Raw genomic sequence first — 13,226 nt, 5'->3', positions numbered from 1 at the left:
TCTCAGCCCGAAACGTCGACTGTTTATTCCCCTCCAGATGATGACTGACCTGTTGAGCTCCTCCATCATTTTGTATATGTTACTCCGGACATCCAACATCTGCAGAATCTCTTGTGTTTGTGAAACACCACTAAATATTTGCATAGTGATTGGCCGATATAGCTGGTGTATATTGCTCTGTATAACTCATCTCCTTCTACCTTAGGCCACGAACTTATCAATCACCCCTGATGAGTTATTAAAGGATGAGTAATTAACCTCAAACTTTCTGCATAATCACTCAAAGAGTTGAACTGCATATGCATTTAATGAGAGCTGCATAACTCATCTCCTTCTACTTTAGGCCATGAACTTATCAATCACCCCTGTTTTGGGCACTTTCTGGAGGTCCAAGATCCGTATGCTCCATGACCGCTGGACTAAGTGTGCAAATGTAGCAGGGAACGATGTTAAAAAAAAATAAATGTGCTAGGTTTTCTAAAATTGACTCCTTCTACCTTAGGCCACGAACTTATCAATCACCCCTTGTACTGTATGTGCGCATTAAACATGGACGCCTTTGTGTGCTTTCATGCTGAGATTGTGGGAGCCAGCCATCAAGCTGATCAGAAAGCCGTGAATATTCGACGTTCCTGAAGGAACATTGGAGAACGCACGTGTGACGGGGAAACAGCAAAGGCACTAACGAGAAAAACTGGTCTTAATGAAAAAAATACAGCTCAAGTTCAAGTTTACTGTCATTCAACTGTACACGTTGTTACGTAAACGGCAACAATGAATATCAATCGAAATAGGTTATATAAAAACAACCAAACATTTATTAAACACGGATAAATGATAAGGAAAAAAAAACAAACAAAAACTTTAACTGGAAGTTAACCATTAAGCAGCCGTTCAACAAATCGTCACTAGGCACTGGTTCTTAAAGCGTTAAATGCGAAAACAGTTCTTAAAGCGATAAAGTCAGATATAGTTCTTAAAATGGTAAATTCGAAAGTCCAACAGATTTATACGTTCAATTGGGAGAGACTTCTCTGGAGAAGGATTTCTTCATAGACGCGACTTTGCTGCTGGTTCTGTCCAAAGGATTCATGATGCAGTAAATAAACAGTTTAAAACAACTGACTTTAATTTCTTTCAGAGAGCAAACCTTTGCATGAACTCTTCTTCTTTTGGCAAGTGTTATCTTTGATGCAGGTCGCTACTCCTTCAACGAAGACTCAATAAGGTCGATCCTTTGTTAAAATGCCGACCGATGCCGACTCCTCTCAATCCTTTGAGTCCTACACTTTGATAAAGTCTTCACTCTCCCTTCTACTGCTGAACTTGAGTAAATCAGCACATCTAGCCAAAACTTTCCAGTCCAATAATATTGTATCTTGCAACAGAACGCAACACTCCATTTTAAAAATGAAACTGCATCACAAAAACCAACACGCAACAGGAACGGAGACACAACACGTTCTACCTGGAAATCTACAAACTAAAAACTAACTGCGTCATCTGGGGTCTTCCCTTATATACCCATGTGCACATGTCATCACGTGACCTCACATCGGTGGGAAAATCACATCAGGTGACCTCCAAAAGACCATTACATCATTCTCACAAAAAAAATCACAGATCTCCTTGAGCATGTAACAACGTATACCGCCAATCAAGACAATGCTCCTCCAAACCAGGGTGCACAACACAGTACATACAACTGACTCACATAACATGTAAAGCAATATTACCACTAATAAATTAACAAATAATAAGATGCATTTATGACACAAGTTGAAAAGTAAACAGTATAATGTTACTGGGCTTCATACATGATGAGACTTGGGTGGTGGCAGGGAGTTCAGCCATCTTACAGCCAGGGAAAGAAGCTATTTCCCATCCTAACAGTCCTTGTGCTGATGCTACAGTACCTCCTGCCTGATGGTAGGGGGCCAAAGAGATTTTTGGATGGATGGGAGGGATCACAGACAATGCTAAGGGCCCTACGTATACAGTGCTCCGGATAAATATCTCTAAAGGGTGTAAGATAGGTCCTTATGATCCCTCAGCAGGCCTCACAATAATTTGAAGGGACTTGCAGTCAGATGCCTTCCAGTTCTCCTACCAGATGCTGATGCAGCTGGACAGGCCACACTTGATGGTGCTGCTGTAAAACACAGTTAAAATGGGGTGAGGGTGCTCACTCATCTCAGTCTACTCAGGATATGGAGATGCCATTGTGTTTTCTTGACCAAAGAGATGGCACTTGAGGGACAGGGTGAGATCATTCATTCACTTGCGTGAAGCTTAAAGTGACAATGTTTATCTAACTGCTATTATAGAGTTAGTCATTGTGTTGGGCACGCGGCCAAGTGGATAAGGTGTTCGTCTAGTTATCTCAAGGTCACTAGTTTGAGCCTCAGCTGTGGCAGCGTGTTTGTGCCCTTGAGCAAGGCACTTAATCACACATTGCTCTAGTCTGTGCGAGGAGTGGCGCCCCACACAGACTTCCAATCTGTGCCTTGTAAGGCATGAAAATGCCCGACGCAGGCCTCTCATGGTCTGAGTTGACGTTCCCTCCCCTCCCTCCCCCACGGAAGGAGATTGTATTTTTATTTTTCTCTCATCCAGTCATTGTACTTACACTTTACAGATTCCAGAAAGGAAAACCCAGTCACCCTGAGGACTTCCCTGAGTTTCCACCTCCACCACCATGATGTTTGATTAAAGATCAGAGAAACTAGGAGCAGGGTAATGGACACCATCTTGTCTGTTCTACCACTTCTAGCATGAAGTGATCTGAATCTCTCCACTACTTAAAGAGATGTATTCCAGTGAGAACCAGCTTTGTTTTGTTGATAAATTTACACCTTTTGTGCCTGTCTGCAATGAGGCACATTTACTGTGTATAATTGTGTTAAAGGCCCGAAATACCCGATGATTCCAGGAACATCACTGAAGATGTGTCCAGAAGCATCAATAGATGTATGTACACAGCTTACACCCTGAGTTAATCAGTGACAACCAGGAAAGACTGGGTGACAACCATGAAAAGAGTGGTGATGACTGGACAGTCAGTGACAGCCCGGAGAGACGGAGAGACGGCAACCAGGGCAGAACGGGCTGGCAACCCAATCTGTGTCCTCTGAGAGGAGGACCCCCACAAAAGCCACAAAGAATCTAAGGAAAAGATACCCCCAGGGGTGCCTGAGAGGTGGGGGAGGATGAGCACCCCAGTCGGATGGACACAACGACATCAGACCCAGGCAATGAACAAACGATGATGAGGAAGCAGTGTGCATGTGGCAAAATCTGCAAGAACGATCGCGGCTTGAAGATCCACCAAGCGAGGATGAAGTGTTTGGCGGGAGCAGGAGCAGCACAACGCGCAGGTGTCCAACCTGGTGAGACGAAAGAGGGGCCAGGCCCGGAGTCACCCCATAGTGCCCGGAACCTCCAAGTGTTGCAAACTAATCCCTCGAACATGAAGTCTGACAGGAGGCGGATCAAATGGTCTGCAGTGTGATGACTTCATGTCTTCATGACTTCAAGTCATGACTTCACTGTGGAAGCAGTTTGATGACGATGTTAAACAACAGGAATTCTGCAGATGCTGGAAATTCAAGCAACACACATCAAAGTTGCTGGTGAATGCAGCAGACCAGGCGGCATCTGTAGGAAGAGGTGCAGTCGACGTTTCAGGCCAAGACCCTTCGTCAGGACTAACTGAAGGAAGAGTGAGTAAGGGATTTGAAAGTTGGACAGGGAGGGGGAGATCCAAAATGATAGGAGAAGACAGGAGGGGAGGGATCCTTTTTTAAAGAAAGGGGCTTCCCTTCCTCCACTATCAGCTCTGCTCTTTTCTTTTTAAATCTTTTTATTGAATAAGTATACAAAAAGGTAAGCCATATAGGCACTAATACACTGTTAGAATACAATAAAATTACAGAAGATATTAATACCAAAAAAAATACTACAAACAATGTAATTTAAACATAACGTAGTAAGGTAACATAATAGTATACTAATTTTTATATATATATCAATAGAGAAAAGGAAAAAAAAAACCCCCCAAAAAACCCACCGTGCAACTAACTAAAAGCAAAGCAATGCAATGGGCTAACTTGAAACCAAACAGAGTTAAAAAACTTAAAATCACGTCCTCAATCCTGACCTCCATTAAAAACAGTAAAAAAAAGTTCTGCTCTTAAACGCATCTCCCCCATTTCACGTACATCTGCTCTCACTCCATCCTCCTGCCACCCCACTAGGAATAAGGCTCCCCTGGTCCTCACCTACCACCCCACCAGCCTCCGGGTCCAACATATTATTCTCCGTAACTTCCGCCACCTCCAACTGGATCCCACCACTAAGCACATCTTTCCCTCCCTCCCCCCCCGCTTTCCGCAGGGATCGCTCCCTACACAACTCCCTTGTCCATTCGTCCCCCCCATACCTCCCCACTGATCTCCCTCCTGGCACTTATCCGTGTAAGCGGAACAAGTGCTACACATGCCCTTACACTTCCTCCCTTACTATCATTCAGGGCCCCAAACAGTCCTTCCAGGTGAGGCAACACTTCACCTGTGAGTCGACTGGGGTGATATACTGCGTCCGGTGCTCCCGACGTGGCCTTTCATATATTGGCGAGACCCGACGCAGACTGGGAGACCAGTTTGCTGAACATCTACGCTCTGTCCACCAGAGAAAGCAGGATGGCCCAGTGGCCACACATTTTAATTCCGCATCCCATTCCCATTCTGACATGTCTATCCACGGCCTCCTCTACTGTAAAGATGAAGCCACACTCAGGTTGGAGGAACAACACCTTATATTCCGTCTGGGTAGCTTCCAACCTGATGGCATGAACATCGACTTCTCTAACTTCCGCTAAGGCCCCACCTCCCCCTCGTACCCCATCTGTTACTTATTTTTATGCACACATTCTTTCTCTCAATCTCCTTTTTCTCCCTCTGTCCCTCTGAATATACCTCTTGCCCATCCTCTGGGTCCCCCCCCCCGTGTCTTTCTTTCCGGACCTCCTGTCCCATGATCCTCTCGTATCCCCTTTTGCCTATCACCTGTCCAGCTCTTGGCTCCATCCCTCCCCCTCCTGTCTTCTCCTATCATTTTGGATCTCCCCCTCCCCCTCCGACTTTCAAATCCCTTACTCACTCTTCCTTCAGTTAGTCCTGACGAAGGGTCTCGGCCTGAAACGTCGACTGCACCTCTTCCTATAGATGCTGCTTGGCCTGCTGCGTTCACCAGCAACTTTTATGTGTGTTGCTTGATGACGATGTTAACCAAATTCTGGAGGCAACGGCAAAGGGAGGGGTTAATAGGAAGCTGCAAGCCATGAGAACAATTATTGTCAGTATCGCAGCTGAACCGTTCGGAGAAGAGGAGAAGGAAGGCTCCAAAACATCTTACTCGAAGAACCAAAGAGCATCGAGGATCCACAACATCAGGCAGGAGATGAAAGCGCTGAATTCCCAATACAAGGAGGCAGGAGAAGAGGAGCGCATTGGCTTGGCCCAGCTGATGTGCATACTACGAAAGAAGATCAGGGTCCTCCGCCGGGCAGAGTGGCATCGGAGGCGGCAGCATGAAAGGGCTCGAAAACGTGCTGCCTTTATCGCCAACCCCTTCAAGTTCACCAAGGAGTTGCTAGGGGAGAAACGCAGTGGGAAACTGGCCTGTTCGCAGGAAGACATAGACCAACATCTGAAGAAGATATATAATGATCCTGAAAGAGAGCAGGAGTTGGGAGAGTGCGACATCCTAATAGACCCACCTGAACCGGATGTGCAGTTCGACATGTCAGAGCTGCAGCTAAAGGAAGTCAGAGAGGTCGTCCGCAAAGCAAGGGCAAGCTCAGCTCCAGGACCAAGCAACACCTCGTACAAAGTGTACAAGAACTGCCCCAAACTCCTGCTGCGTCTGTGGAAGGTCCTGAGAATCTTCTGGAGAAGGGGGAAGATCCCAGAACGGTGGAGAGTGGCTGAAGGGGTGTGGATCCAGAAGGAGGAAAATGCCACCCAGATAGATCAGTTTCACATCATCTCCCTGCTGGGTGTCGAGGCGAAGATCTTCTTCAGTGCAGTTTCCAACCGGTTGTGCACCTACCTAGCAAAGAACACCTATATTGATACATCAGTCCAGAAGGGTGGCATTTCAGGGATGCCGGGCTGTCTGGAGCACATTGATATGGTGACACAGCTCATCAGGGAGGCCAGAGAGAACAAGGGCAACCTGTCAGTGTTGTGGCTCCACCTGGCAAATGCATATGGCTCCATTCCGCACAAGCTGGTGCAGCTCACACTGACCAAATATCACGTCCCCAGCAGAATCAGAGAAGTTATCGCTGATTATTACAGCAACTTCAGGATGAGGGTCTCTTCAGGAGCAATTACATCAACCTGGCACAAGGTGGAGGTCGGCATCATCACAGGGTGCAGTATCTCAGTGACATTGTTCTCTCTAGCCATGAACATGCTCACTAAGTCTGCTGAACCAGAGTGCAGAGGGCCCAGAATGAATTCCGCTCAACGGCAACCACCTATCAGGGCATTCATGGATGACCTCACAGTCACCACAGAATCAGTCCCAGGCTGCCGGAGGATTCTGCAAGGGCTCGAAAAGCTGGTGGAGTGGGCCCAGATGCGTTTCAAACCTGCCAAATCAAGATCGATGGTGCTGAGGAAAGGGAAGGTGGAGTTCAAGTTCCGGTTCAGCATCGCAGGCACAGCCATCCCAACCATCACAGAAAAGCCAGTCAAGAGCTTAGACAAAGTTTTTGACAGCTCTTTAAGGGACACAACATCCATTCAGGCAACCTGCACCGAATTGGATGGCTGGCTGAAATCTGTGTACAAGTCTGGCCTACCTGGGAAGTTTAAAGCCTGGGTATATCAGCATGACATTCTTCCCGGAATCCTGTAGCCCCTCCTCGTCTATGCAGTTCCGATCTCGACAGTCGAAACCTTAGAGAGGAGGGTTAGCAACCACCTCAGGAGATGGCTGGGGCTGCCAAAGAGCCTGAGCAGCATCGCACTCTATGGACACCACAACAAACTGCAACTGCCCTTCAAATCCTTGGAGGAGGAATTCAAGGTAACAAGAGCCAGAGAAGTGCTACAGTACAGGGACTCAAGTGACCCGAAGGTGGCTAGAGCAGGGATCCAAGTAAGTACTGGCAGGAAGTGGAAGGCAGAGGAAGCTGTTCAGAAGGCAGAGGCGAGGCTGTGTCACAGGAGGCTGGTGGGAGTGGTCACACTAGGCCGAGCTGGGCTAGGATCCTTTCCAACTCCCCAAATGGACACCAGAGGGAAGGAAAGGCGTTGTCTAGTACAGGAGGAGGTGAAAGCAGTAGTAGAGGAGATAAGAGCCTGCAAGGCAGTGAGAATGAAGCAACAGGGAGCTTGGACAAGATGGGAGAATGCGGTTGAGAGGAAAGTGACCTGGGCTGATCTTTGGAAAGCTGAGCCACACTGCATCCAATTTCTCATCCAGGCAGTGTACGATGTGCTTCCAAGCCCATCAAACCTGCATACATGGGGCAAGGCAGAGTCATCTGCGTGCCCACTGTGCTCCAAGCGAGGAACCCTGGAGCACATCCTCAGTGGCTGTGCAAGGGCACTTGGTGAGGGACAGTACAGGTGGAGGCATGATCAGGTCCTGAAGACCATCGCTGAAGCCGTCAGTGCAGGAGTTGAGTGGGCGAAGCGGTCCTGACCCTCCAAGCAGACCATTGCCTTTGTCAGAACTGGGGAGCAGCCAATACCTGCCAAAAGAACATCTGCAGGCATTCTGACCTCTGCAAGGGACTGGCAGCTGTTGGTGGACCTCGAAGGGCAGCTGAAGTTCCCCAACCATATCGCAGCCACCACCATGCGACCAGCCATTGTCCTAGTGTCTGAGTCTACTAAGCAAGTGGTGCTGCTGGAGCTGACAGACCCATGGGAAGATAGCTTGGAAGAGGCCTTTGAAAGGAAGCTCTCCAAGTATGCAGGACTGGTCAGCAACTGTCAGCAGGCTGGATGGAGAGCGAGATGTCTCCCAGTGGAGGTTGATGTAGGGGATTCATAGCCCGTTCTTTAGTTAGAGCCTTCAGCATTTTGGGCATCAAGGGAGAGAGGAAGAGGAGAGCCATCCGCAGTACCACCGATGTGGCAGAGAGGGCCTCAAGATGGCTGTGGCTCAAAGGAGGGGAGCCATGGAGTCATAAGTAGCTAGCCATCTGGACACAAGCTGGGGTCTGATCAGCCCCGGCTGGGTTACCTGGAGGAGGTTGTATGATGTTGAAAGACCCGAAACACCCGATGATTCCAGAAACATCACTGAAGATGTGTCCAGAAGCATCAATAGATGTATGTACACAGTGTTAAAGGCCTGGGAATCAGGCCCTGTGTATCAAGTGAAAATTATCCCCCTTCTAGTCTATATCCTGCAGACCTGTTAGAAGCTGGTCCAGATTTACTCTTCAGCATTATTTTAACACACATTTCTATCTGAAATGTAATTTCCAGCTCTTTTTTTTAAATTAATGTCACAAATCAATGAAACTGAAAATCATGAAGATTAACCCTATTTAGTACCGAATTGGCTGGGTCATGTAGAATACAGTTTTCTTCCAGTTGGTCCTTTCAAAGATGCTGTGGCCAATCTATATGAGTATGCCACTGCCGTCGTATACAATACTTCTTCAACAGGTGCATTGAGGACTGGGTAATGAAGATGTCAATCTGGGTGTCCCCTACTAGAAACCATGGATGAACCAAGAGGTCCACTCCCTACCAAAGTGACCCGACGCAGACTGGGAAATCGTTTCGCTGAACACCTACGCTCTGTCTGCCAGAGAAAGCAGGATCTCCCAGTGGCCACACATTTTAATTTCATGTCCCATTCCCATTCTGATATGTCTATCCACAGCCTCCTCTACTGTAAAGATGAAGCCACACTCAGGTTGGAGGAACAACACTTTATATTCCTTCTGGGTAGCCTCCAACCTGATGGCATGAACGTTGACTTCTCAAACTTCCGTCAATGCCCCACCTCCCCCTCGTACCCCATCCGTTATTTATTTATTTATATACACACATTCTTTTTCTTTCTCTCCTTTTTCTCCCTCTGTTCCTCTCACTATACCCCTTGCCCATCCTCTGGCCTTCCCCCCTCCCCCTTTTCTTTCTCCCTGGGCCTCCTGTCCCATGATCCTCTCATATCCCTTTTGCCAATCAACTTAGCTCCATCCCTCCCCGTCCTGTCTTCTCTTATCATTTCGGATCTCCCCCTCCCCCTCCCACTTTCAAATCTCTTACTATCTCTTCTTTCAGTTAGTCCTGATGAAGGGTCTCAGCCCGAAACGTCGACTGTACTTCTTCCTAGAGATGCTGCCTGGCCTGCTGCGTTCACCAGCAACTTTTATGTGTGTTCCATGTCTGGTTATGATCCTATTTCCTCATCTATACAGGAAATCTAGCAGTGAACTTTGTAATGCTATCAGGAATTCCAAGGGACAATACCAGACTAAACTAGAGTCTCAGTCCAACCATCAGTTGTGACAGGCTTGCATGCTATAACAGATGTCAAAATGAATTCAGGCAGTATCACTGACAAGAATGCATCCCTTCCCAATGAACTAAATGTATCCTGACGAAGGGTCTCGGCCTGAAACGTCGACTGCGCCTCTTCCTATAGATGCTGCTTGGCCTGCTGCGTTCACCAGCAACTTTGATGTATGTTGGTTAAATGTATTCGATGGCCATTTTGAACAGAAGGTCAGTGATATGACACCACCCACTCCAAGAGCTTCCGATGCACCTGTACCCACCGTCCCCATCACAGACGTCAGATCAGTTATATTGAGACTGAACCCAGTGAAAGCGACTGGCCCTGATGGAATCCCCAGCCATGTCCTTGGATTAAGTGTGAGTCAGCTCTCGGGAGTTTTTGGGACCTCTATAACACCTCCCTACTCTAATCTGAAATTCCCACCTGCTTTAAGAAAATCAGGAACATCTTGGTGCTAAAATAAAATAAGATAACATGCCTTAATGACTACCGCATAGTGGTTTAGACATCCATCATTATAAAGCACTTTGAAAGTTTGGAAATGGCAGACAGCAACTCTAGCATCCGAAACAACCTTGACCCACATAACTCACCTTCCGCCAAAACAGGTCCAGGGAGGACATCAGCTTCTTGGACCTACATTCATGAATACCAGGATAACAAAGACACCCACATCTGACTCCTATTTATTGACTTTAGCTCCACCTTCAATTTCAAACCAACTCATCTCCAAACTCCTTGTCCTAGGACTTTGACTTACTAAGCAACAGAGGACAATCAGGAAAGAAAAGCAGCAATACCTTCTCCACGAATATCCTCAACAACAGTACCCCACAAGGCTGTGTCCTCAGTCTCTCACTCTGCACCCTATACACTCATCTCACTGTGGCCACATTCTGCTCTCCCTCTATGGATTTGCCGATGCCACAACCGTACAGGGCCAAATCTAAGACAATGATGAGATGGAGTATAAGAGTTGATAGAGAGTGTACAGGCCTGGTGTGAAGACAACAAACACACTTCAATGTCAGGAAAACAAAGGAGCTGTTCAATGACTTCAGTACTTCAGAGTGTGTTCTCCTATCTGTATCAATAGGTTTGAGGTGGAGATATTGAGAGCTCCAACAATTTCCTCTGATTCAATCACTTAGATGTTATGCCCAAGAAAGCATACCAGCACATTTACTTCCTAAGAAAGTGAAAAAGAAATCTGGCTATAATGACCCTCACTAGTTTTTACCGATGCACCATAGAAAGCACCTTGTCCAGATCATCATAGAAAGCACCTTGTCCAGGTCATCACTGAAAGCACCTTGTCCATATCATCATAGAAAGCACCTTGTCCAGGTCATCATAGAAAGCACCTTGTTCAGATCACCATAGAAAGCACCTTGTCCAGATCATCATCGAAAACACCTTGTCCAGATCATCATAGCTTGGTACAGCAACTGCTCTACCAAAGCTACAAGAAATTGCAGAGAATTATGAACACAACTAAATCAATCATGAAAACAGCTTCCCTTCCATTGACTCTGTACATGCCTTCCTCTGCCTTGGGAATGCAGCTACATAACCAAGGACCACTCCCACCTGGTCATTTTGTCTACACCACACTTCCATTTGGTAGAAGATAGTAAAGCTTGAGAACTTGTGTTCAGTTCTGGTCACTTCATTGTAGGAAGGAAGTAAAAGCTTTAGAGAAGGTGCAGAGGAGGTTAACCACAATGTTGCCTGAATTAGAAAGTATGCCTTACGAGGATAGGTTGAGAAAGCTAGGGCTTTGTTCTTTGGAATGAAAGAGGATTAGATGTGACTTGATAGAGGTGTACTAAATGATAAGAGGCAAAGTTCAAGTGGAACAAAACAGAAATGGAAAATACCAGGGGCCATAATTTTTAGGTGATTGGGGAGAAGTACAGAGGGGATGCCAGAGGTGAGTTTTTTACTCAGAGAGTAGTGGGTGTGAGGAGCAGCTGGCCAGGGATGGTGGTAGATGTAGATACATTAGAGACATTTAAGAAATTCTCAGATAGGCACATGGATAATAGAAAAAAATAGAGGTCTATGTAGGAGGGAAGGGTTAGACTGATCTGAGAGTAAGTTGAAAGGTCAGTGCTTCATGGTGGGCTGAAGGGCCTGTACTGTGGTGTAGTGTGCTGTGTTCTAACGTGTGCCATCAAGTTCTAGGATAGCTTCTGTCTTGCTGTTACAAGTGTATTGAACCATAAGCGATAAAGATGAAGTCAATCTCTCAGTTATCCTTAACATAGTTAATGAATTTTATTTGTCTACTGTATTCTCCACTGACCTTTCACCTCTCCTCACCTACCTATTACTTTCCCCTGGGTCCCCTCCTCCTTCCCTTTCTCCCATAGTTCTCTTCCTTCTCCTATCAGATTCCTTCTTCTCCAGCCCTTGACCTTTCCAACCCACCAGGCTTTACCCATCACCTTCCTGCTAGCCTCCATCCCTTCAACCCACCTTTTTATTCAGGCCTCTTCCCCTTCCTTCTTGTCTCAGCCCTGAAGAAGGGTCTTGGCCCGAAATGTTGACTACTTATTCATTTCCGCAGATGCTGCCTGACCTGCTGAGTTCCTCCAGTATTTTGTGTGTGTTGCGTGACATTTTGTATTATAATTTTCCTTTCATGTTGCTTCTTTGTACTTATGATTAATGGAAAGATTTGTCCACATGGCACACAAGCAGAAGATTATCTGTATCTCAGTACATGTGACAATGATAAACCAATTATCAATGCCTGCACTTACACATGTGAGCAGTTCAGCCATGTGAACTTCTGGCAGCCATGTCGTTTCCTATAATTATGGGGCCTCAATTTCACGATCATTAATCATGATCAAAAATTAAAAATTCCTTTGAGAAATGAAATTGCTAAATTTATTTCAAACAGGTTATATGACTGCCAAAGGATTAAAATACAAATTTACAGAGAAATAAACAGAATCAAAAAAACATAGAAATATAGAAAACCTACAGCACAATACAGACCCTTTGGCCCACAAAGCTGTGCCAAACATTTCTTTACCTTAGAAATGACCTAGGGTTGCCCATAGTTTTTCTAAGCTCCATGAGTCTCTTAAAAGACCATATTGTATCCGCCTCCACCACCATCGCCGGCAGCCCATTCCACGCACTCACCATTCTCTGCATAAAAAACTTGCCCCTGACATCTCCTCTGTACCTTTTTCCAAGCACCTTAAAACTGTGCCTCTCGTGTTAGCCATTTCAGCCCTAAGAAAAAGCCTCCGACTATCCACACGATCGATGCCTCTCATTATCTTATACACCTCTATCAGGAGGCATCTCATTCTCCTTCACTCCAAGGTGAAAAGGCTGAGTTCATTCAAACTATTCTTATAAAGCATGCTCCCCAATCCAGGCAACATCCTTGTAATCTCCTCTGCACCCATTTTATGGTTTCCACATTTTTCCTGCAGTGAGGTGACCAGAATTGAGCACCAGTACTCCAACTGACCAGGGTCCTATATTTCTGCAACATTACCTCTCGGCTCCTAAACTCAATCTCACGATTGATGAAGGCCAATGCACCGTGCGCCTTCTTAACCACAGAGTCAACCTGTGCAGCAGCTTTGAGTGTCCTATGGACTTGGACCCCAAGATCCTTCTGACCCTCCACACTGCCAAGA

General features: G+C 46.3%; 1 protein-coding gene across 2 annotated transcripts in view; it reads right to left on the bottom strand.

Annotated features, from left to right (window-relative positions):
• The window catches only part of neto1l (neuropilin (NRP) and tolloid (TLL)-like 1, like), a 303,103-nt gene that overhangs the window by 82,350 nt on the left and 207,527 nt on the right, over nt 1–13,226 (bottom strand). The window lies entirely within an intron of this gene.

The sequence above is a fragment of the Mobula hypostoma genome, chromosome 1 (assembly GCF_963921235.1).
Source record: "Mobula hypostoma chromosome 1, sMobHyp1.1, whole genome shotgun sequence".
NCBI lineage: Eukaryota > Metazoa > Chordata > Chondrichthyes > Myliobatiformes > Myliobatidae > Mobula > Mobula hypostoma.
This window is presented reverse-complemented; position numbering and strand designations above follow the sequence as displayed.